General features: G+C 43.5%; 1 long non-coding RNA gene across 6 annotated transcripts in view; it reads left to right on the plus strand.

Moving 5' to 3' along the window:
• LOC122460194 overlaps positions 1-26,448 on the plus strand; it is a 129,475-nt gene that overhangs the window by 99,573 nt on the left and 3,454 nt on the right. For all 6 annotated transcript variants that reach the window (XR_006281325.1, XR_006281327.1, XR_006281326.1 and 3 more), the window contains one exon: positions 23,446-23,529. This is a non-coding gene — a long non-coding RNA (uncharacterized LOC122460194). The remainder of the gene's footprint in view (positions 1-23,445; positions 23,530-26,448) is intronic.

Below are 26,448 nucleotides of genomic sequence, written 5' to 3' on the forward strand. Positions count from 1 at the left end.
GAAGAATTCTCACTACGTGCCCACAGATATAGATGCCCAGAAGAGGGGAGGAAGTGAAAACATTAAAACAGCATATTTCCAAAGCTGCAGGTATTCCAATTTACACCATCAGAGTAAACAGCAAATGGCCATAGACACTTGCTCTCTACCAGTTGGTGTGGAGGAAAGAGAAGAAGCTCCCTGGCTTCTAGAAAAGTAGGTTATTATGTTCACTAGACAGCTGGCTTTGTAAACCACTTGAGCCACTGCAATCTGCATGATAGCAATATATTCTTCCCACAAGCCAGAAGCATGCAAACAGGTCACTCCCAGCCAGTAAGGAGGTGAAAAGCTGTTTCTCCAGTGCCTGCAAAGGTTTTGGAGGAGGCCAGGAATGGATGACTCCTTGTAGTGCCAGCCACAATGGTTGGCAGAGCTTCCCTTCTATCACCAAACCTTCTCACCTCTGGCATCAAGACCTCTGTTCCTAAAGCCCTGGATCATCTTCTGCAGCTGATAGTGAGAAATAGAGAACTGAGGAATCTTCCTGCTTCCCCTCCATAGGTTTGTGTGGGCCAGGGGGTCTATCACTACTGGGGCAGAATGGAGGCACGTTGTCTCAGTATTTTAATGAAAATTCCCCTGTCCTGTATTTCACTGATACATGCTTATGAAAAGCTGTTCTCTTGTGCAAAGTTAAAATTCTTGCATATATTCACGTCAATTGTCTCTTTAAATATTAACTCGAGGAAAGTATTGGTTGGGAATTTAAAAGTTATCCTTGCTTGATCGGTCCAAAGGGCAAAGGTTAAAGAGTACATTTTATTTATTTAATCTGTGAGAAAGTTTTGTGTATTCAAGGTTATTGCAATATCAGAAGCATTCACCTGACCTTTCTCTGGGTGACTCATTATGAATCATATGATGTGTTATATACAACACAATAAAATGTCACTATAATTGAAGAGTAAGTAGATAAAACAGTTACAGTCTGAGCTGAAGTATTGTAAATTGGCAATTATATACAAGAGAGGGTGTAAAAGGCAGACATGCCCAGGGATGCAGCTCTCTATGTAGGTTCCAGGTTATACAGGCTCTGTTGACAGGGCATATTTCAGAGCAAGTCTCGCATAGACTCTGAAAAATCACAGAAACTTTTCAAAATGTTCTATCCAATGCTTTTACAAACATTCATTTTTACCACTCTTAAATCTCTCTCTTCCCATCTACCTTTATAGCCAAGGTTTTTCTATAATGCCTGTCACTGCTGCACAAAATGAGAGAACACCAAAGCCCATAATAAAAAAAAAGTTTGTTTTCTCTCTCTGTTCCACATAGGGGTTGTGGGTTTTTTTGGGCTCATTGGTTAAGAGCATGAGTTGTGGGGGAAAAGGGCAAAAGTATGTCCGAGTAGGCATCTTTCACATCTTTGCTATGCAGATACATAGCATTAAAAGTTCAAACTTGCCCCCTTCCTGAGGTTTGGCTTTATTAATAAACACAACCATAGTAAGAAACTACAAAGATCGGCTCAAATCTTCTTGCCAAGCTTGTCTGCTGCTCAGCCCACATCCCCTCGTCAAGAGGACCACTTTTATTTAGATGAGGTAACAACTTACCTTCCTCAATGGTTCAGCAGAACCCACTTAAACCTTTCTCAGCAGCATCAATGCTTGTTAACAGGGAAGGTTGTTCTACACTAACTGTACCAGGCTGTTTTACACAAATTCTACCGGTGTTTTTCACCTGAGGATCAGCTAGATCTCTTCTAGAAAGGAATACCACAGCTGGTGTCCCACCTCTGAGAATGTTTACATTGTGGGATTGTTGGAATCTGTCTGGAATCTGTTGGAAGCTGCATCATCTGTATGGAGCATCGTGATCTTGGGGGACTGTGTAGGGTAAAGTGGTTAACTAAATACCAGCATTGCAGCCTGGTGGTGGTGAAAATGTGAATAATTGTGGTTAGGCCCTTAGCTGAGAGAGTGGGTGAAGCTTCCTGGCAGGACAAAGGTTGTAGAAAAGTTTCTCTCCAAGGTTTCCAATCTCCATTTTTAGGATTAATGAGGAGTCTAGCAAGAACCGGAGTCTTTGCACCATCTCAATCTATTGTGGAACTGATACCCTTGATCACTGGGGAGATTAAGATATACTGTGAGGAAATTGGCATTCTCCCTTCCTACCAGCATCACTTCTGTATTTCGTGGGTTGAGCTTTGTATACCTGCTGCTTTCTTCTACACACTGAAAAGTCCTCTTGGGAAGAATGTATAATAATATCCTAAAAAGAAAAGGAGTACTTGTGGCACCTTAGAGACTAACAAATATCCTAGAGTTTGTAGCAGGAAACGCTTTAGTGAATGTTGAGAGGTGGTTTTCATTCACCCATTTTTCAGTTGCTTACAAGTTTTTATTCATATTTAAGGCAAAATTCTCTTTTTTTTATTTTTTATTTTTTTATTTTTATTGAAATGTTCTATGTTTGGTTACAGCTCAAAGGATCAGTTTTTGGGAAGTCTGAGTCCAATCAGTGTCATCCATTTTTGATTCTGTGCTTTGGTGGAGAAAGGAATACACCTTTCCTGTCTGTTGCAGTTGTAGTTCTGTGACTTAAAAGTGGCTGAAGATTAAAAACTTCAAATTGTCCAAGGCAAATTCTGCTCCTAGTTATATAAAACCCAGCTAAAGCCATTGATATGTGCATACTCATATATGAGAATAGGCTATAAGGCAATTGCTCAATAAAGTCCTCAGGGAGGAAGGGAAAACAATCCAAGCTGGAAGAACATTTGTTCAGTATGTCTGAAGTTACAAAAGTGTGATGTATAAAAATAAATGTTGGTTCCTGCGCAGCAGAACACGTTGTGTTTTGTCTTTTAAAGCAGCATAAATCTAAAAAGCCTTAGAATGTTGGCAAAAAGAAAAGGAGTACCCGTGGCATCTTAGAGACTAACAAATTTATTAGAGCATAAGCTTTCACATAAGCGAATACAGACTAACACGGCTGCTACTCTGAAACCTGTTAGAATGTTGGGTTCACGGTACATGCTTTAGCGCTGAGAACCTATATAAGGTACCACAAAACTTGGTTGTAATGTACCATTAACCTTCTATTAAGATTTAAGAGTTAATTAAGCTTTCCCCCTTTAGTTTGTTTTAAGGAAATTGAGTGAAAATAAATACAAGAAAAACAAACAAATACTCAAATCAGCCAAACAAAAACTCTGAATGCTAATGCAGTGTGAAATATGAGATATCAAGCAAATAGAACTTAGGAAATTTTAAAGTTTTAGTTTCTGCCACAACATGAACTCAGCCACATTGCATATACATGTTTTCAGTTCTTGTTTTCCTTGTTATGTGTGACTTTATATTACGCTAGAGGTGGTTTACTGTACACCTTGAAAGATGCAGTATGATCACCATGTACAAATTTAATATTGCATAAGAAACAACATATGCTTTATTATTTTGCAGCACCCAAAGGGTACTCAGCATGTCACAGTACAGACAAATTACACATAATATCTAGGTTGTGATCATGTGAATACTATTTTGCAGAAGCATCTACAACTCTTTTGCCTCTTATATTCTTGCAGACAAAAGTCCACTATTCTGTTTTCAGAAAGTGAATTAAAGGGGTTGTGTGAATACCATTAAAGTTAATTCACAAATTTTATTTGAAAAGATATTCACAAATTCTTTTTTGTTATTGACTATCTGCCAAAAATTAGTACCAGATCCTCATCTGGTATAGATCAGCCTAGGTCAATTTACATGAGCTGAGGATCAGGCTTCTATTGTTAAGCAGAATTGGATGATTTTTCAAACTTTTAGGAAGATTCATTGTAATGGATCAGAAGCTAATAACTGACAATTTTGTAACTAGGAAGGAGTGAATCCCGGTTTGTCATTCCCCAGGGTACACGTTGATCTGCTGAACAGCTGTGTCCCCTCAACTCTGCAGCCTGGGGTGCCTTTCACACTGCTTTGCTGTGAACTGCCATTGCTTCCAGTCCTGCTCATACACAGCCAATAGCATGTCAAATCACTCTCACTGAACACATGAATGCTCTTCCAGCCTCTCTCATGAATTACATACAAGGTAACACCTGCAAATTCTCAGTCCCAGCCTTGTTCCCCAGAAATGTGTGTCTTGTACTGCCCCATACCCACCTGGACAGTATAAGCTCATAGAAAGTCTGTCATTTTGTCAAAGGAAAATGATTATGCACCAGCCTTGTTGTCTCAAGTGGACTTTCCCAAACACTTCAATCTGAACACACACTGGATTAGATAAAACAAGTTTATTTACTACAGAAAGATAGATTTGTAAGTGATTACAAGTGATAATGCATAAAAGTCAAAATTGGTTGCAAAGAAAATAAAAGATAAATATACAAGTTAATACCTAACTTGACAAGCAAAGTAAAACCAAAATGTTTCTCTCACCATAAGCTGCAGTAAATTTCACAGGCTGGGTCTCCTTCCAGCCGGGGCCCCTCCCCCACTTCAATGTCCTTCAGGTATTCCTGGATGTCATCAGCAGAGAGATGGGAGGAGGAGTGGTGAGGCACAGGCTATTGTTTTTCATTCTTTTACCCTTCTTCCCTTTTTGAGGATTACGCCCTCCCTCCTCCCCTTCGTCCCCCCGTCCCCCCCCCCCCGGTTGGGATGCAAGCAACAAGTTGTCTCTCGTGTATGGGAGGTTTGAACTGTCTCTGTAATGAAATGTAAATCTCTTGTTTATACCTTCTCACCCGCTGAAGAATGGCCTCTTAAGCAACTGATAGTTTCTTAATACTTGGATGGGTGTGGTCAGTCCTTTGTTGTCTCCAAGGAACTAGTCTGTGGGAGTTCCGCAGAATCATACCATACTTCAGTAATATCATACAGTAAAATCTCATAGCTTTACACACAATGTTGTTACATACATTTTAACAGGACAATTATGCTCAGAAGATTATGAGTTTTCATATGATACCTCACAAGGCAAACGTTGTACAAAATGTATCATAATTTTATAAAAGTGGTCAACATGGGGTACAGGGTGTCACACCCCACCCTAGGTTTAACCACTGAGCGCCCTGATTCATGGTAAATAATAGGCAATGGAAAATAAACTGATAATTTCTCAGATATCTTGTGGCCCTAATCCTGCACCACAGGCAATTTTCTCATTGACTTCACTGGGAGCAAGATTGGACCCTGTGTTTTAAATAGTTACAACTTTTCTATGCTGATTTGTGTAGTCTTACTTGCCCTCCAATTTTGACTACATAATTTTTCTATTATAATTGGTACAGAGTTCAAATGTGTGCTAGCCATTTTACATAATACAGAGAAAGACAGATCCCCGATCTAGAGATTTGACAATCTAGATTAAATTATAATATACAAGTGAGGAAATGGGTAGTGCAGGGTTACATAAATAAAATCAAGTGATAAGTTAGTTTAGTCATCTACACTTCCTAACAAATCATCTTGTTGTTATTTTCATTATGTGCTGCATTTCCACTGTCAGGTCTTGCCAGATATGGTGATGCTGCAGTAGTGAGATTTTTGGGGATGGGAACTGAAAAAGTATCCCCTCGGGAAGGAGAATCAAGGTTGGTGTAGAGGGTGTCATTTCAGAGTGGAGGTGGCAGGGTGGAAACAAAAGAAGATGAATTCTGAGATGTAGCCTGGGGCTGTGACTGGTGAAGGAGTTTGAGTTTTTGTTGTTCATTGATAAAATGAGGAAACAGAACTGATAGAAGTCTAAGATTATAAATAAAGTGGGCAGGACAATGACCACATTTATTATTTGTATTACAGAAGCATGTAGAGGTTTCAGCCCATTGTGTTAGGCACAGTACATACACATAATAAGAGACAGTTCCTGCCCCAAAGAGCTTATTGTCTAAACCAGAGGTGGGCAAACTACTGCCCGCAGGCCACATCTGGCCCATGGGACCATCCTTCCCAGACCTGAGCTCCTGGCCGGGCAGGCTAGTCACCGGCCCCTCCCCTGCTGTCCCCCCACCCCGCAGCCTAACTCACTGCGCCGCCAACACTCTGGCCCGCCAGACAGTGTGGCTCCTGCCGGGCAGCGCATGGTAAGGGGGCAGGGAGTGGGGAGTCCAGAGGGGCAGTCGGGACAGGGAGCAAGGGTCAGTTGGATGGGGCAGAGGTTCTGGGGCGGGAGGTCAGGGAACAGGGGGGACTGGATAGGCATGGGAGTCCCAAAGGGCCTGTCAGGGGGCGGGGATGTGGATAGGGGTTGGGGCAGTCAGGGGACAGGAAGTAGGGGGAGTTGGATGGGTTGGAGGTTCTGGGGAGCAATTGGGAGGCAGGAAATGGGAGGGGGAGAGGGCCAGGCTGTTTGGGGAGGCACATCCTTCCCTATCCGTCCCTCCATATAGTTTTGCAACCCTGATGTGGCCCTCGGGCCAAAAAGTTTGCCCACCCTGGTCTAAACAGACAGAAGATGGGAGGGGAAACTGAGGCACTGAGAGGTGAAGTGATTTGTCTAAAGTCACAAGAAGTCATGTGGCTGAGTCAGGAGTAAAACCCAGTGATCTTGACTCCTAGTCAAGTGCCCCATCCGTTGAGACATGTTGCGTCTCTCTGAGTCCCCAGCAGTTGCAAGGGGAGGGAAAGGGCTCCACCTGCAGTATAATTAGGCTGTGCCAAAATTCTTTTTGACCGGCAGTAAAAGACACATTTCATTCATAGGCTGAGTCTACACTTAGAGCTGAGTGATTCCCAGTTTAAGGAGAAGTACTCACACTGGCATGCTAAAAATAGAATGCAGACCAGGCAATGTGAGCTGTGGGATGGGCTAGTTGCCCTGAGTACATACCTGTTCAGGACCTTGGGCACGTCCTTGGGGCAGCTAGCCACTGCCACCCTTCTCACTGCTATGGGTGCATGTTATTTTTAGCGCACTAGCTCAATCTGCTCTAGCACGAGTATTTCTCCTGGAGCTGGGAATCACGCCCTCAGCTTGAAGGATAGACATACCCCTAAAGGGTTCGGCTGTTCAAACTGCACAGAGCCCCTAATATGGGACAATGCTCAGAATGTCTTCCTGGGGGAATGGGCATGCTGTTACGTCCCGTCAAAAGGTGTGGCATATTCTCATCCCCATCTCCTTCCCCCGGCCAGCTCTGCTTTGCACTCATGTCGCATGGGTATAAGAGTCAGATTTCCAAAAAACTCAGCACTCAGTAGCTCCCATGAAACTGAAAGTCAGGCACTAATCGTGAGTGCTCAGTCTTTTTGAAAATCTCGCCCTAGGTGACCAAATGAGGTGCAAGGCGGTGGAGAATCAGGTTTCTTATCCCAGAAACACTCCATTTAATAGGGGCTCTAGAGTTAATGTTGACTATGGGTTGAAGGAGAGAATCCCTGATTTGATGCAGTTAACCTTATGCTCATCCAAAGTTTTTCTCAAATATATAATAGCAAACGAACTCCCAAGTGAATGTTTTGGTTTCATTTATAAACAGAAGAAGTTAATCCCCATAAAGAACTGATTGAATTTGTACATTCTCTTTTTTCATATTCAGAAATGTCAGGCACAAATGAGAATGACCACACTTTCTCACTCTGAGAGGATAGAAAGGATTTGTCAGATGAATATTAGCAAGAATTCTAGCTGATAGAAAGTAGGCACTGATATTACGGATGGGGATCTACACCAGCAAAGCATGTAAAACAAACACTCCCATTCTACCAAATAAGCTATATTTGCAGAGGCAGAAGCAGTATTTAAATAGTGGGCCAATATCATACCTAGTTCAGCCATTATCTTGGAAAGGTGCAGTGTTATCTGGAATGATTTTTTCTATGCACTTTGCCAAAATGTTTCCAATTGTTCTAATTAATTCAAGCAGTGGGACAGCACTTAGTGTGGAATTAGTGGCCACAGTTCAGTTTTATCCACTTTGAAGGCTTGATCCAAGATTCATTAGTCCCAGTGGCTGAGCAACTTCGATGGCCTGATTTTCAAAGCTGCTGAGAAATTGCACCTCCAATGTGCTTTGTGAAATTTGTGGGAGCTCAGCACATCTCTAAATCAGGTTTCAGAGTAGCAGTGTTAGTCTGTATTCGCAAAAAGAAAAGGAGTACTTGTGGCACCTTAGACTAACAAATTTATTTGAGCATAAGCTTTTGTGAGCTACATGCATCCGATGAAGTGAGCTGTAGCTCATGAAAGCTTATGCTCAAATAAATTTGTTAGTCTCTAAGGTGCCACAAGTACTCCTTTTCTTTTCTCTAAATCAGGTCACCAAGATCCAGGGTGTATTTCTAAGAGATACATGAAGTTCTCTCTTGTGAGATCATGTAGCCTGGTTCAGTATATAAGAAATCAGAAGGTAACTGAGAGGTATGTAAGGCCAGACAGACTGACTGTGTTCAGTGTTCAAGATGAAGAAAAATCTGTAAGCAAATGTTCTAATCTCCATCCCCTGATCTTTTAAGTTTTTAATCATTTCTTGTTACTCCTTTTATTATTGACCAAAGTCCTTTTCCTTTTCTGTTCTTTGCACATTTAATAACCTGTGTTTAGCAAAATATTCGGAGTGCCACTATAATCAAACACTCCAGTTAATCAGGAGACTGGGATATAGGCAGTGCTTAATTTGAAGTGAAAGAGATGCCGGGGCTCAAGCAATTAGGTGTCTGCACTCAAGCAATGTTTTTACTTTCATAATTGATGTGCCAAGCCCAGAGGTGCTGGGACTAAGAACTGCCAAGCCTAGAGGTGCCAGGACTCAGCCCTGGCAAGCCCCGGCACAAATTAAGCACTGGATACTGGGAATTTAGGATATAAGCCCTTGTAGTAAATGACAAGAATGAATCTGTAGGACTGACCACAAGGCTGTGAATGTGGGTGGACATATCCGCTTATTTCATTGTTAACAGTCTTGGACTTCTAACAAATATCCGGAAGGCTTTGGTGGAAAAAAAAAATAGACAGGAAGAAAGAGGAAGTTTAGCATATTTAAAAAGTTTAATAAGCCATGGCATGAAATGTTGTTGGCCAAACTTTATGTACAAATACAAATAGAAAAGGGAAGAATTCTTTAAGTGAGTAATAGCAAGGGTCAATGGAATTAGCTCTCAGTAGATTTATAAGTAGTAGGCTTTTCAAGGTGATTTGCAATGGTTTTTTTTTTTTTTTTTTTAAAAATGGGTTTGTTTCCTTGTGACTTATGAAGAAGAGCCGATTTTTTTTCTGATACTTTTAATCTTAGAGATATCAGGGATTACAGGTTTGATGTTCCCAGGTTCTTCTGCTGCCCTTTTTTTTGGGGAGGGGGAAAAGGATTTGGGGGAGGTATAAGTTATGAGCAATTACATTATAAACAAAAGTATGGGAGAATTGAACCTTGAACAAAGAAACCATTTCTCCTAAGTGTGTATGAGGCACTGGAGTTAAATAGGCTTCTTTTGCACATATAAAGAAGCAAACAGTGGCATAAGACCAATTTTATTTTTCCTTTGAAGATCATATTAAGGGCATTGATATGTTTGACTTTGCTGCAGCTTAGGGCCCAATCATGCAATGAGACAAGCATTTTCTGGAAACTATTAAGTGCCCTTAACACTACTGAATAAGAGTAAACGTGGGAGATGGGGTGGTGGGTTTCCTATTAATTCCTTCTGTTGGTATCAGAAAAATAGTATTCTACATCCTGTAATATGGTATTTTACAGGGCAATGGTGCAATTTGCAATGCAAGTGTACTGGAGCTTATCTCTGAAAGAAAAGGGTTATTGAATAGGAGAGAAGAAGAAACTGTGTTACAACTACTCTTTTTATTACTCTATTCCAGTCTGCATTGATCTAGTGATGATTACTATGTGCTGCAAAGTCAGAGAGCCGTGGTAAAAATGACATGAAGACATTCATCTGAGATGTGCTATAAATCAGATCATTCCAATCAAACAGCAAATAAAATACCATTTAATACCAGAAATTGGTTGTGTTAAGTAGTTTATATTGCTTGAGCCTGTGAGCTGTATTCAGCCTGTATTGTTAGATTTGAGCAAGTATAAAGATACAAACAAAGCTCTGAAAAGGTGCTGACAGCTTTATTTATCGATTTATTTATGTGGATTACAATAGTGTCCAACGAAGATTGGGACCCCATTGTGGCAGTCACTGTACAAACACATGATAAGAGACAATCCATGCCCCAGAGATTTTTAATCTCTAACTAGACAAGACAGAAAAAAGGCAGGAGAAGAAACAGAAACAGAGGCAGAGAGAGGTAAAGTGGCCTGTCAATGGCAGAGCCAAGACTTGAACCCTGGTTTCTGGAGTGCCCTGTCTGCTGGGCCACCCTGCCTCTCTTTTAATGCCTGCTGTAATCGGGGAGAGCATTCCAGGCATAAGATGCAATGGGTAAGAAGGTGCAAAGGCTCTTGTGGGGGAAGCACAAGAATGGCCGATCAAGACTGCATCATTCGTGGAATAGAGGGAGAATGTAGTCACTCAAAAAATACAAGAGCAGATAAGTGAGGAAGAGAGGAGTTGTGAAGGCCCTTAAAAGTGAAGATAGGACAATCAAATTTGGTGCAGTGGTGGGAGGGAAGCCAGTGGAGGAGATTTGGACAGAACAAAAGGTCTGTAAGAGTATCACAACCTCAGCATTTTGAATGAAGGTTTTGGGAAGGCCAAGGAGGAGGGGGTTGGAATAGTTAAGTCAAGAGGTAAGGTTCTGGGCAAGAGGGTGGACAGAGAGAAATGCTTGGCTCTGTGAAACATTAGGGAGGAAGAAATGGCAAGATTTGAATTCTGCTAGTATGTATGGTATAGAGAGAGAGGGACAGAGACAAAGGTGACATCCACATTATGGGAGGAGGTTGGTAATATCAATAAAAACACTGAAGGGTATGGGAGGCAAAAGAAGGAGATCGAACTTACAATAATGGCGAGACAGGCTGAGTTGGAGGAGTGGATGAATGGAGATAATTCATGAGTGGTAGGGTAGATTTGTGAGTAATTTGCATAACAATGTTAGCTGAAGCTGCATGATCTGATCATGTCCCTGAGGGAGAGGGCATAGGAGAGGGGGCCAAGGTTAGACAGCTGTGGTGGACAATGACCAAAATGTGCAGACAGGAAAAGGAGAACCCACCAAATGAGATGCGAGTGACCAGATATATAGGAAGAGAGGATGGAGTCACAAAAGCCGAGGAAGGACAAGTTTTCAAGAAGTTCATGATTGACCATCATGGGGAAAAATAACAAAAGGTGTCATATTTTTACAGTACATGAACATCTACGGGATTTCATATTGTAAGTAACAGGAAGAAAAAAAATCTCCAGTTCAATCCGAAATAGACTGTAATTTCAGCACATGAGAAGAGGAAGAAGGCATATATGATATTATTTCCTAAAATAGTAAAAACCTAAGCACAGGAGATTCACTGAGAGCAAAACTGCATCTGTTGAATGAATTAAATGTGGACAGTGGATATATACCATCCATTCAATCTCAGCTCTAGCTAGTTTGTCCTTAGTTGCGGTGTGTACTTACCTATCCTCTGACTTCAATATGGAGTACTGGATAACAAAAGGGTTCCATTCTGATTCATTCCGTATATTTCTATTAATGACAGTACTTGAGCAGGACTGCAGATTGGGGACAGCCTTTTGTTATGTTCTTTGCGCCATATTCAACTCTTAGTTTCACCTATTGGCCCTATTGCCTACAATAGGGTTGCATGGCAGTAATGGAGAGCAGAATTTGGCCTTACATGTCTCCTATTTAATACAAAAGTAATTTGCTGCCCCAAGTGTGGAAACTCCAAGTGACATGCCCGTTGCAGACTGGTAATAACAGCCACTGTTCTGAGAATTTTAATACCAAAGAACAGCAACTAAGTGAAGCGCATAAAAGCAGATACAAAAAGGCTGAATTTTATAGATTGACTTGTAAGTGTGTGGTTACACTCAGGAGTGTGGTTAGCGTGGTTATAATCAGAAAAGTTACTATATAAAACTGTCACCTGCTTAAGCTTCTTAATCAACTTATTTGATCTCTGTGGGCTAGATTCTCCACTGCACACAGGCTGAGTTAGACTGAGTAGAGTTCAGGTGCAGTGTGTGTGCAGCACTCAACAGGGAGCAGATTGTGGCTCCCTGATTCTCAACCATTTTCTACAGCTGTAACTTATGCTGCTACCATAAGGTCCCTCTAGTGTAAGGCCTCTCAGGGACCCACTGGCAGCAGGGAATTGGGTGTAGTGGAGCAGCTGTCTGCCACTCTGGATGACAGGATGGAGGATCACGGCGCAGGAGGTGGTGGAGTTAGGTGGCTGAGCTGGTGCAGGATATGATGGAGCAGCCCCTGCCATATTTGAGCCAGTGGCATTTTCTCCTGCACAAATTGTGATATATTGAAAACTCTGTTCAAATTGTAGGCTGTCTCTTTAAATTTCAGGTTTTTTTCCTGGTCCTGCTTGCAGGCTAGGGGGGTCTCTATTGGGAAATGTGTAATCTGGGCCTAGCAACAGTCAGTCTGCAGCCAGCCAGCTAGCCTACTGTAAGATGGGAAGAATTGTGGCTCTGTTTTTGGTTTCTCATTCTGAATTCTAAGAAATAAAGAAGTGTTATGTTGCAATGTTTCAGCAACAGTATTTTCTTTTTACCTAACTTCTCAGTGTATTGCCATGAATCTAACCCAACTCTCCAGCCGCTTTTACTTGTCTTTCAGCATTGCCAGCTCTTACAATTTTATTGCAAATCTTGTGATATTTGGTGTTTTCATCGTAAGGCCACTGCTCCTGGAATTGTGTGATTGTGAGAATCTCTGCTTTGTTTGTTTGTTTTAAATGAAAGCTAAGTAAGGTTCTAGGTCTCATGGTTGCAGAGAAATGCTTGAAAATCTGAACCCTAAAGGATCAACAATAGGAAGGCAAATTATTTAAAAAACTCTCCGAATTTTTAAGCTAGACTCATGGTATTTGTGCCCCACACATATGAGTTTTGAATGTTTGAGGCTGGCAAGGGTGCATGAATTTTGGTGGGCTACAAATCAGGGGGAGAAGGTTTTGCTTTGCCTTTTTACCTTACCAAAGCAAGTAATAAATTCAAATGCCAATGAAATTCAGGGAGCTCAGAACTTGTCTATAAAAATGCTTGTCCCCATAATGTCTTCCTGTTGATACAATCTTGGTACTTCACAGGGAAAATATTGCTAGCTGTTTGTGTAAGTCTCGTCTTTCAGGGAGAGGATATCAAGGGAGAAAAGGAAATAGGGCCTGATCCCCAGTCTGCTGAAGCCAATGAAATGGTTTTCTTTACTGCAATGGACTTTGGTTCAGGCCTTTAATTAGCAGGATATAAGGGGATAAAACCAGAAGCAACAGGATAATATCAAGAGGAGGAAAATATAGGTGGGATGTCAGGAATGATTCTTCACAATGAAATCTATGTGACTGTGAATGAGTCTCACAAGAGAGATGATGGAAGCCCCAAATCAAGAAACCTTTAAAAAACTGACTGGACAAAGCACTAGAAACAAATACAGGTTGAACGTCTCTAATCTGGCACTCCCTGGTCCAGCAACATCCATGGACTGACTCCATAGGTGCTCTGGGGCTGGAACACCCACAGGGAAAATTAGTGGGTGCAGAGAATCCACCAACGCCAAGCTCCCCCCTTTGCACCTCCCCCTGCGCCTCTCATGCATTGATAACCCCGTGCTTACCAACTTCTCCTCCCTCCCAGTGCTTCCGGAGCACCATGAACAGCTGATTCACAGTGTTCAAGCTCCAGGAGGAAGGGGGAGGACCTGGGGCCAGTGGCTGGGACCCCAAGTGGCAGAAGGGACCCTGGGCGCTGGGCACAAAGCCTGGGGGTGCTGCAGCACTCCCTGCATTCCTACTTCCTGCACCTATGAAGACCCATTGGCACTCTGCATTGACCCCTCCCCCCCACCATGGATTGGCAAATTCTCTGGTTTGGCACAGGTCAGGTCCCGAGGGCTGGGCTATCCCTAGCTATTTGGCTATACCCAGCAGCGGGGGGGCAGGCCCAAGGCCTCTGCTGGGGGGTGGGTGGCTGGCTTGGGGGGAAGGGTGGAACCGTCCCGTAGCACTCACGAGTGGCGTGGCTGGAACTGGGTCCCTCCACTTCCTGCCACCAGTAAGTGCAGGCCTGGCTCTGCTGCAGTCCTCGGGGCGGAAAGAGGCAGGGCAGGGGCTGAGCAGGGACGGGGGCCCTGTGGAAGAGGTGGGGCAGGGGCTGGAGCAGCACGCAGCTGCGCAGGGCACCAGGAAATTTGGTGCCCCAAGTTTCCTGGTGCCCTACGCAGCTGCATGCTTTGTGTATGGGTAAGGATGGCCCTGCCTGAGGGTGCCAGACTAGAGAGGTTCAACCTGTACTGTATGGAAGACTCTTGAACTAGCAGAAAGATGGGTTAGAGACAAAACAAAAGTAAAAAGATCCTTTCTCAGTGACCCGAAGGAAGGCTTAGCAAACCCATGAATTTTGATGCTCCAAGGCACAGGCACAGACTGGTTGAGTTACAGGCCAGACATGCCACCTTTTGTGTACAGGCAGGTTAGCTCCCTTTTCTCAATTCTGACCCTGGTAGCATTCATCTTATATGCTGATTCTGGGTGTGGATGAAGTATTGTAAATTATTGTAGTCAAAGGAGTTACCATGGTTGACATCAACTGAGTCTCTGGTCCCATATGAGTGGTCTAACACCATTCTAAACAGGTTTGAAGATTTGTTTTTTACACCTGAACTTCCTGGAGGCCACACACTGGCTTGTACTGCTTACTAGATTGTGGCTACTAGGGCAGATTCTCTATCCCTTAAAACAATAAAATATGCCTAGACCATGGGAAGAGCTCCCTTCATGACCTGTCTGTAAAGGCAAGACTTTGTTTGCCCCATGTACCACAGACAGTGTGTTTCCCCCTACAACTTGTCAAAAGCATCCAACATATTTCTAGATATCTTGCTTTGATAAATGCCTATGTGCCACATGAAAAATAAGTCCACATGAAAGCAGAATAATCTGTCATGATGGGACAAATGTATGATCTGCTTTTCTTGGCATTGTCTTCTGTCTATTCTGAGGTTACATTATGGAAGTGCACATTTTCTGCATTTCACAGAGAGACAAAAAAGATGGTACCTGTCATTAATATAAAGGGAAGGGTAAACGCCTTTAAAATCCCTCCTGGCCAGAAGAAAAACCCTTTCACCTGTAAAGGGTTAAGAAGCTCAGATAACCTTGCTGGCACCTGACCAAAATGACCAATGAGGAGACAAGATACTTTCAAAGCTGGAGTGGGGGAGAAACAAAGGTTCTCTCTGTCTGTGTGATGCTTTTGCCGGGAACAGAAAAGGAATGGAGTCTTAGAACTTAGTGAGTAATCTAGCTAGATATGCATTGGATTCTGTTTTGTTTAAATGGCTAATGAAATAAGTTGTGCTGAATGGAATGTATATTCCTTTTTTTGTGTCTTTTTGTCACTTAAGGTTTGGCCTAGAGGGATTCTCTGTTTTTTTGAATCTGATTACCCTGTAAGGTATTTACCATCCTGATTTTACAGAGATGATCCTTTTACTTTTTCTTCAATTAAAATTCTTCTTTTAAGAACCTGATTGCTTTTTCATTGTTCTTAAGATCCAAGGATTTTGGGTCTGTGTTCACTTATGCAAATTAGTGAGGATTTTTATCAAGCCTTCCCCAGGAAAGGGGTTGTAGGATTTGGGGAGGATTTTGGGGGGGGAAAGACGTTTCCAATCGGGCTCTTTACCTATTATATATTTGTTAGATGCTTGGTGGTGGCAGCAGTAAAGTCCAAGGGCAAAAGGTAAAATAGTTTGTGTCTTGGGAAAGTTTTAACCTAAGCTGGTAAAAATAATCTTAGGGGGTTCTCATGCAGGGTCACCACAACTGTACCCTAGAGTTCAGAGTGGGGAAGGAACCTTGACATGGTAGCAGAGCAGTGGGATTAACTTGAAATCATTTTGAGATCTATTTTGAGATTTTTTTTTGAACAAGAAGCACAGATTTTAAAAAGGGATTTTTTTTCCTTTGGGCTGCTGGAAAGCAGGTTTTCAGCTGAAAGCAGTTAGAGTTTTTTGTCTCTGCTTGGGGGCCAGAGCAGAGACGAAAGGGAATTGTCTTTTGTGAGCTGGAGTTTTCTCTACCTAAAGGCAGGGTAGTTAACCTCCTGCAGGGAAATTCACAAGTCTTCACAGACCTGAAGAATTTTTTTTTTTTATTTTAACCTAAGAGCAACTAGAGGGGTTTTCTGTCTATTTGCCTGGAGACAAAGGTGTTAGATTTTTTTTAAAGCATTTTTCTGTAGGCTGACAATCACTATCAGAGAACATAGGTATCCGGTTACAGCACAGCAAAATTTTATAAGCCAAGTTTTTTGTTTGTTTTATTTCTAACTCTCGGGTGTAAAGTTAGTTAAGAACAGAGAGGCAAACATGACAGAGCCCAAAACAGAAACAGCCAAAGAGGCTGCCCATAGGAGAGCTATGGAGGCAAAGGAAAAAGAAATGGAGGAAAAGGAAGAAGAGAGGAAGCATACCCTGGAGATGGAGAAGGCAAAGGCTCAGCTGAATAGCAATCCTTCTCCAGGTACCGCTTCACATCCCAGGAAGTTCCCCACCTACAAGGCAGGCGATGATACCGAGGCCTTCTTAGAAAACTTCAAAAGGGCCTGCCTTAGGTACAGCATCTCTACAGACCAATACATGGTAGAGCTGAGGCTGCAACTCAGTGGACCTTTAGCTGAGGTGGCGGCTGAAATGTCTAAGGAACACATGAACAAGTATGAACTGTTTAAAACCAAGGCGAGAGTCAGAATGGGGCTAACCCCTGAGCATTCCCGTCAGTGGTTCAGAGCCCTAAGGTAGAAACCAGATGTGTCATTTACCTGACATGCCTACCACATTGTGAAACATTGGGATGCCTGGATATCAGGAGCAAGTGTTAAAATCTCCAGAAAATTTGCCCTTCCTAATGCAAATGGAACACACCCTACTACCAGGGCAGCCCAAAGCCCCAACTACTCCCCAAGGAACCCTCCAGACACCTTATCGTCCCACCACACCGTTCTCCAGCAACCCACCTCGCCCCAGTGATCTGTCAGCTGAACGATATTTTAAATGTAAGAAGCTGGGGCATGTGAAGGCCAACTGCCCCAAGAACCCCAATAGATTACAGTTCATTGCACTGGAATCACACCAGAGGTCCGCAAGCCCAGATATCTCCCAGATACCCTTGGAGCGGAGGGAAACTGTGAGTGTGGCGGGGAAGAAGGTCACCACGTGGAGGGACACCGGAGCACAAGTATTGGCTATCCATGCTTCCTTAGTGGACCCCAATTTAATCAACCCAGAGATCCAAGTGACAATTCAACCCTTCAGGTCCAGCTCTTTCAATTTGCCTACAGCCAAGTTGCCTGTCCAGTACAAGGGCTGGTCAGGAACGTGGACTTTTACAATCTATGATGATTATCCCATCCCCATGCTGTTGGGGGAAGACTTGGCCAACCATGTGAAGCTAGCCAAGAGGTGGGAATGGTCACCCGCAGCCAGGCTAAACAAGCCATCACACCTAGCTCTGTTCCAGAAACTTCTACGAGGACCCGGTCAGAGGTGATAGACCCAGACCCCAGGCCAATGTCTGCAACAGCAGTAGTGGATCCAATCACAGAGACCCAGACAGAGCTAGTCCCAGAACTGGAACCGGCGGAACAACCAGCACCAGACCCACTGCCAGCACTGAATCCAGTACTTGCAACCCCAACACCAGAGGGCCCCACCAAACCTGAACTGGCAGCAGCCGATAACCCTACACCAGAGGCTCAGCCGGAGCCTGAACCCCAACATAGTACACCAGCGTAGAGTGGTTCACAGTCAATGGAAACAGCCCCATCCCCTACATTGCTTACAGAGAAACCAAGCCTACGTCCACAATCCAGTGAGGAACTGATGTCTCCAGCATCAAGGGAACAGTTCCAGACTGAACAGGAAGCAGATGAAAGCCTCCAGAGAGCTTGGACAGTGGTACGGAGCAACCCACCGCCTCTCAGCTCTTCTAATCGATCCAGGTTTGTTGTAGAAAGAGGACTTTTATACAAGGAAACTCTTTCTGGTGGACACCAGGAAGACTGGAATCCTCAGAGACAGTTGGTAGTTCCAACTAAGTACCGGGTCAAGCTCTTGAGCTTAGCCGACGATCATCCTAGTGGCCATGCTGGGGTGAACAGGACCAAAGACCGTTTCGGAAGGTCATTCCATTGGGAGGGAATGGGCAAGGATGTTTTTACCTATGTCCGGTCTTGTGAGGTATGCCAAAGAGTGGGAAAACCCCAAGACCAGGTCAAAGCCCGTCTCCAGCCACTCCCCATCATTGAAGTTCCATTTCAGCGAGTAGCTGTGGATATTCTGGGTCCTTTTCTGAAAAAGACACCCTGAGGAAAGCAGTACATACTGACTTTCATGGATTTTGCCACCCGATGGCTGGAAGCAGTAGCTCTAAGCAACACCAGAGCTAAAAGTGTGTGCCAGGCACTAGCAGACATTTTTGCCAGGGTAGGTTAGCCCTCCGACATCCTCACAGATGCAGGAACTAATTTCCTGGCAGGAACTATGGAAAGCCTTTGGAAAGCTCATGGGGTAAGTCACTTGGTTGCCACTCCTTACCACCATCAAACAAATGGCATGATGGAGAAGTTCAATGGAACTTTGGGGGGCCATGATACCTAAATTCATAAATGAGCACTCCAATGATTGGGACCTAGTGTTGCAGCAGTTGCTCTTTGCCTACAGAGCTGTACCACATCCCAGTTTAGGGTTTTTACCATTTGAACTTGTGTATGGCCACGAGGTTAAGGGGCCATTACAGTTGGTGAAGCAGCAATGGGAGGGGTTTACACCTTCTCCAGGAACTAACATTCTGGACTTTGTAACCAACCTACAAAACACCCTCCGAACCTCTTTAGCCCTTGCTAAAGAAAACCTACAGGATGCTCAAAAAGAGCAAAAAGCCTGGTATGATAAACATGCCAGAGAGCGTTCCTTCAAAGTAGGGGACCAGGTCATGGTCTTAAAGGCACTCCAGACCCATAAAATGGAAGCGTTGTGGGAAGGGCCATTCACGGTCCAGGAACTGTTAATTATCTCATAGCATTCCCCACCTCCAAATGAAAGCCTAAGGTGTACCATACTAATTCTCTAAAGCCCTTTTATTCCAGAGAATTAAAGGTTTGTCAGTTTACAGCCCAGGGAAGAGATGAAACTGAGTGGCCTGAAGGTGTCTACTGCAAAGGGAAAAGTGCTGATGGCATGGAAGAGGTGAACCTTTCCATGACCCTTGGGCGTATGCAGCGACAACAGATCAAGGAGCTGTGCACTAGCTACGTGCCAATGTTCTCAGCCACCCTAGGTCTGACTGAATAGGCATACCACTCCATTGACACAGGTAATGCTCACCCAATTAAAGTCCAACATTACCGGGTGTCTCCTCAAGCTAAAACTGCTATAGAACAGGAGATCCAGGATATGCTACAGATGGGGGTAATCAGCCCCTCTGGCAGTGCATGGGCATCTCCAGTGGTTCTAGTTCCCAAACCAGATGGGGAGATACGTTTTTGCCTGGACTACTGTAAGCTAAATGCTGCAACTCACCCAGACAACTATCCAATGCCACGCACAGATGAACTATTGGAGAACCTGGGATGGGCCTAGTTCATCTCTTCCTTGGACTTAACCAAGGGGTACTGGCAGGTACCGCTAGATGAATCCGCCAAGCAAAAGTCAGCCTTCACCACACATGGGCTGTATGAATTTAATGTACTCCCTTTCAGGCTGTGGAATGCACCCGCCATCTTCCAAAGACTTGTAGATGGTCTCCTAGTGGGATTAGGAGAATATGCCGTCACCTACCTTGATGATGTGGACATATTTTCGGATTCCTGGGCAGAACACCTGGAACATCTACAAAAAGTCTTTTAGTGCATAAGGGAGGCAGGACTAACTGTTAAGGCTAAGAAGTGTCAAATAGGCCTAAACAGAGTGACTTACCTTGGACACCAAGTGGGTCAAGGAACTATCAACCCCCTACAGGTCAAAGTGGATGCTATCCAAAAGTGGCCTGTCCCAAAGTCAAAGAAACAGGTCCAATCCTCCTTAGGTGTGGCCGGATATTACAGGCAATTTGTACCACAATACAGCCAAATCACTGCCCCACTGAAAGACCTAACCAAAAAGAAACAGCCAAATGCTGTTCAGTGGACCGAAGAGTGTCAGAAGGCCTTTAAGAGTAGCAGCCGTGTTAGTCTGTATTCGCAAAAAGAAAAGGAGTACTTGTGGCACCTTAGAGACTAACAAATTTATTAGAGCATAAGCTTTCGTGAGCTACAGCTCACTTCATCGGATGAATTTGGTGGAAAAAACAGAGGAGAGATTTATATACACACACACACACACACACACACACAGAGAGAACATGAAACAATGGGTTTATCATACACACTGTAAGGAGAGTGATCACTTAAGATAAGCCATCACCAGCAGCAGGGGGGGAAAGGAGGAAAACCTTTCATGGTGACAAGCAAGGTAGGCTAATTCCAGCAGTTAACAAGAATATCAGAGGAACAGTGGGGGGTGAGGTGGGGGGGAGAAATAGCATGGGGAAATAGTTTTACTTTGTGTAATGACTCATCCATTCCCAGTCTCTATTCAAGCCTAAATTAATTGTATCCAGTTTGCAAATTAATTCCAATTCAGCAGTCTCTCGTTGGAGTCTGTTTTTGAAGCTTTTTTGTTGAAGGATAGCCACTCTTAGGTCTGTGATTGAGTGACCAGAGAGATTGAAGTGTTCTCCAACTGGTTTTTGAATGTTATAATTCTTGACGTCTGATTTGTGCCCATTCATTCTTTTACGTAGAGACTGTCCAGTTTGGCCAATGTACATGGCAGAGGGGCATTGCTGGCACATGATGGCATATATCACATTGGTAGATGCGCAGGTGAAGGAGCCTCTGATAGTGTGGCTGATGTGATTAGGCCCTATGATGGTATCCCCTGAATAGATATGTGGACAGAGTTGGCAACGGGCTTTGTTGCAAGGATAGGTTCCTGGGTTAGTGGTTCTGTTGTGTGGTGTGTGGTTGCTGGTGAGTATTTGCTTCAGATTGGGGGGCTGTCTGTAAGCAAGGACTGGCCTGTCTCCCAAGATCTGTGAGAGTGATGGGTTGTCCTTCAGGATAGGTTGTAGATCCTTGATGATACGTTGGAGAGGTTTTAGTTGGGGGCTGAAGGTGATGGCTAGTGGCGTTCTGTTGTTTTCTTTGTTGGGCCTGTCCTGTAGTAGGTGACTTCTGGGTACTCTTCTGGCTCTGTCAATCTGTTTCTTCACTTCAGCAGGTGGGTATTGTAGTTGTAGGAATGCATGATAGAGATCTTGTAGGTGTTTGTCTCTGTCTGAGGGGTTGGAGCAAATGCGGTTCTATCGTAGCGCTTGGCTGTAGACAATGGATCGAGTGGTATGATCTGGATGAAAGCTAGAGGCATGTAGGTAGGAATAGGGGTCAGTAGGTTTCCGATATAGGGTGGTGTTTATGTGACCATCCCTTATTAGCACCGTAGTGTCCATGAAGTGGATCTCTTAAAGCGACACGTCTGACCCTGTGCGAAGGGCCCCAGACTTTGTCAAACCGTTCCTAGTAGCCACAGATGCGTCCGAGCATGGTGTGGGAGCAGTTTTAATGCAGGAAGGACCGGATCAAGAATTCCACCCTGTAGTGTTTCTCAGGAAGAAGCTGTCTGAGAGGGAAAGCAACTGGTCAGTCAGTGAAAAAGAATGTTACGCCATTGTCTACGCTCTGGAAAAGCTACGCCCATATGTTTGGGGACGGCGTTTCCACCTGCAAACCGATCATGCTGTGCTACAGTGGCTTCATACCAGATGGGGAGATGCATTGTTCTTAAGATCCAAGGGTTTTGGGTGTGTGTTGAGGATTTTTATCAAGCCTTCCCCAGGAAAGGGGGTGTACGGTTTGGGGAGGATTTTGGGGGGAAAGACGTTTCCAAGCGGGCTCTTTCCCTGTTATATATTTGTTAGACGCTTGGTGGTGGCAGCATTAAAGTCCAAGGGCAAAAGGTAAAATAGTTTGTATCTTGGGGAAGTTTTAACCTAAGCTGGTAAAAATAATCTTAGGGGGTTTTCATGCAGGTCCCCACATCTGTACCCCAGAGTTCAGAGTGGGGAGGGAACCTTGACAGTACCTCAGTAATTAATTTGTGATGCTTGAAACCACCCGAGCTCTGAAGCTATTGGGCAATTTCCTGAGGTTATGAGAAGCTTCTCTTATTATTGTATAGGGCCTATTTACTATTGGAAGCATGGATAAGCCTCCAAATGTATTTTTAAAAGACAGGATACCAGTTAAGGGTGGGTGAAGTGATTCAGATAAAACAAATATCTTCTCAGATCCTCAGCCAAAATCTAAGCCAACCCTGAACCAAACGGAAAAAATTCAGTTAACTTTTCTTTTTTCACTTTGATACATTTTATTGTATCACTTCCTGTTTTCAGCTGGAAGCAGAAGAACCAAAATACAGTTAGAAAATATCATGTGAGTGTAGTTCCAAATCTCTCCTAGCAAGACTTCCATGCTGCTTTCTGGACCAAGGAAATACTGATAGGTGATTATTATCCTGATGGACCCTCCAAACTTGCTAGAGGTTCACCCATCATTAATATCAAGATATTTGAATAAACACAAGTGTTCAGAACCAGAATATTATAGAGGAAAAATGATTAAACCTCTCACAAATAATCAAGTAGTTGCATGAGAGAGAGCATGCATGTGTGAATTGTGTTACTAATTATTTAGTTATATATCTACAGGAGTGGCATTTGTGATCATGATGAGCCTAACCTATCACTTTTGTCCATGGCCTACTCAACGCTTCTCCTCCACCACTCTCCATTTTAAGTAAAATAGTATGATGTTTTGCTATTTCTAAAGCCATTATTATAAAAACCAGGCATCTGAGAGGTCTGGCATCCAAACTGCTTGTAGTATTGTCTCCTTTGCACTTATACAGGTTCACTGCAGCAATGGCTGGTGACGTGCAATCACAGCTGAAATCAACGTATTGATCACCATTCAGTCTACAGCACTGCAACAGCTGGTGCTGAGCTTTTAATAATATGAATAAATAATTAGTTACACATTTTCAAGTTCCCCCACTTCCCACTAACTCTCCATGTGGGAGGAGTGCGTGTTTGAAAAGGGACAGGGATTGCACACTGTAAAGTGTTTTAACCAGTGGAATCTCACTTTATTTATTTGTTTGGGAGAACTGTAAGGGAGAGCTGAGTCCCACTGTGTAATTTTTAGATTGCTTGCAACATATGATTGTATTGACTGGACTCTTCCTCCATGATCTCCTCTGTATCTTTGATTACAGGGGAACATTGAAAGAGGAAGGAGGAAGTACAGACTCCAGAGATTAAAAAAAGAAAACAGTCAATAAGCAAAAAAAAGGTGCAAAGTGAGTTTGCTTGGCTAATTGCATATAGAACTATATACAACTATAGCGTAGAACTAATGTTGTATATTAATTTGGTGGAAGACTGCATAGAATTGAACCTCTAGGAAATAAATCAAAGTTCATAGGGACTGTGACAAGCAGGGCTTGAATAGTAAATATTTAATGGAAATACTTCTGTCCTTGCCTATGAGATTAAGATGATTGATTTATTTTGAGAAGAGGAACTTTGTTTTCCCTTTGCCACCCCTACAACTTCCCCTTTAATTTGAGCTTTGATAAACACTCTGGGTGCAGAGAACCTATTACATGTGCTGATAGTTTATAACAGTGTCCTTATGACCAAAACACATTCTCTTGTGTCCGTGTCCAGCCCCAGAAACATGGTAACAAGGTGTTTTCTATTTTTAGTTATCTCACTGCATCTTATTCATAGAGTATGAGGCCATAAGAGACCACTGTGAACTTCTAGTCTGACCTTCTGTATAATACAGGACATAGGATTTCCCTGAATTAATTGTCTTTCTACAGCTTATCAATACTATTTCTTGCTGTGGTGACTTCTGGGTTGTCCACACACAAGAAAATGCCCTTGCATAAATGAATACTAATAGAAATAATGATTTCAGAAGTACTCCCTCCCCTTGTAGTGAAAAGGGCCCTTTGTGCATTAGAAGGTATTGGAAGGGATGATGTGTCTTCAGATATATGAGGAGTCAGTGTGCTGTGTGGTGACATCTGCTGGGATGGGCAAATAAGGGGAAATCACAGGAGTGTGGCCTGCAGATCACAGTGCCTGAAAATCCATAAAAGTAACAGGGCCATTATGGAGACAAGGTGGGTGAGGTAATATCTTCTATTGGATAAACTCCTGTGGGTGAGACACAAGCTTTTGAGCTTACACAGAGCTCTTCTTCAATAAAAGCTATTACCACTATTATCCACTTTGTCTCTCCAAGAACACGGCTAAAACAATACTGCATAGGGCCATTATTGATAGATGGAGCACAGGGCATCAGCATTAAATTCATCCAATGAGTTTTCTTGCTCCTAGATGTTGATCATCTTTAATAACATCTAATAATTTGCATTTAAATTGTGCTTCACATCTGCAAAGGTTTTTTTATAAACATTATGGGCCACATCCTGACACATTTACTTAATGGAGTGGGACCTTATTGTGAGGGAAGTCCTCATGAAGGAAATGGGACTCAATGTGTGTAGGGGTGACAGAGTCTGGCCCGTAGGACCTGATGTTCAGAAAGGTAGGTTGATAATCATACACACAAAAATGCACATCTAATCTACATCAACAAATTTCTTGGCTCTCACCAGGCATCTTTTAAGTCTCCCACAGCTCTGTCTCAGTCTTGCCTGATATATGTACTTCCTCTCCCTTCAGTGGTCTATGCAAGCCACAGAGAAGGGTTTCAGGGTAGCAGTGATCTTTGTAGCAAATTACCAAGTACACCCTGTGATGGGGCTCCAGCCCTACATGGGGCTCTAAGGGGTTAATAGAGCCCTAGGGAGGCTGTGCAGGAGGCAGCCAATCCGAGATGGGTTGCAGGGAGCAGCCAAGCAGGCCCATATAAAAAAGGGAGCTTCAGGACAGGAGTGCAGTTCTCTGCTGGGAGCCCAGGAAGGAAGGACTGTGTCCCTGGAGGGCTGAGAGAATTGCCTGCACCCTGGACAGAGCAGTGCTGCTAGCAGGGACTAGGAGAGCAAGTGATGGCTCTTGGCTGGCTGCTGGGGTTTGCAGGCTGAGGCCCTGAGGCAAGGGCAAAGAGGATGCTGGGGCCACGAGGAAGCAGCCAGACAATTTGCTGCAGTAGTCACTAAGGAAAGTGGCTGAACAGCAGACTGCAGGTCCCCTGGAAGGAGGAAGCACAGTGTGTGGCATGGCCAGAGGGATGTGTCACTGAAGAGGATGCCATGGTCGTTGGAGAGATGTGGATCCTAGAGCAGGAATAATGGTGGTGAGGCACCACCAGAAGAGAGCGCACTAACATGTGCTTATCCCCAAGACAGCCAGAAGGAGGCACCAGAGTGAGTGAGTGAGCCCCATTACAACCCCACATAATTACCCCCATGGACTTGATTACAGTAGGCCTAAAATCTGAATCTTTCTGCTAGATCTCATGACTATAGGACACAGGTTTTCAACCTGGTGGTTGCAAACAGCTGTTAGAGTGCGTGTCTCTATGGGAAGAGGGTGTGGTCCAAGCACTCTATTGATCCACTATTATTTAAGGAGAGGGAGTCCTGCCTAGAAGGCAGGGACACTTGAAGATGATCCTGGTATGAAAAAGTGGGTTGTGTTATGTAAAAGGTGGAGAACTCCTGCTGTAGGACTTTGCTAGTGCTAACAAAGGCAAGGATTTAACAGAAGCTTTGACTTTTCTTCAGTCTACTGATTCATCCAGGCATAATGTGGGCCACAGAAATATGAAGAAAAGACTGAGCACTGGGGGGGGGGTGAGGGGTGACTGCAAATCTTAAAAGAATATGCAGGAGAAAGAAATGCAGGGTGTGTGGTTTTTTTTTTTTTTTTTTTTTTTTTTAAAGCTAACTATAGACTTCCCTGGCTCCTTAAGGGGAAGAACAGCAGGTAGTGGAGCACTTGTGGGTCTTTATATTGTGGTGATGGTAACTTTATTGGGCATTCATGGTACAGTGATAAGCACAATCTGGTTTAGACACATAGAAGTTCCTTGTTCTATGGAAGACCTGATGGTTCCGTCACATGGAGGTGCTAGGTATAATTATAGCACTGTTAAATGAAATGTACAGGAACTTTGTACAGTATGTTCAGTGGCACTTTTCTTCTGTAAGCTTATTTACAATTGACTTTTTAGCGGATATCCTATTTGGTGCTTGTGGGGAGCAGCTAGTTTAGTGAGTTTCTTTTGTCCTGAGGAACTA

This window comes from Dermochelys coriacea, chromosome 5 (genome assembly GCF_009764565.3).
Source record: "Dermochelys coriacea isolate rDerCor1 chromosome 5, rDerCor1.pri.v4, whole genome shotgun sequence".
Taxonomy (NCBI): Eukaryota; Metazoa; Chordata; order Testudines; family Dermochelyidae; genus Dermochelys; species Dermochelys coriacea.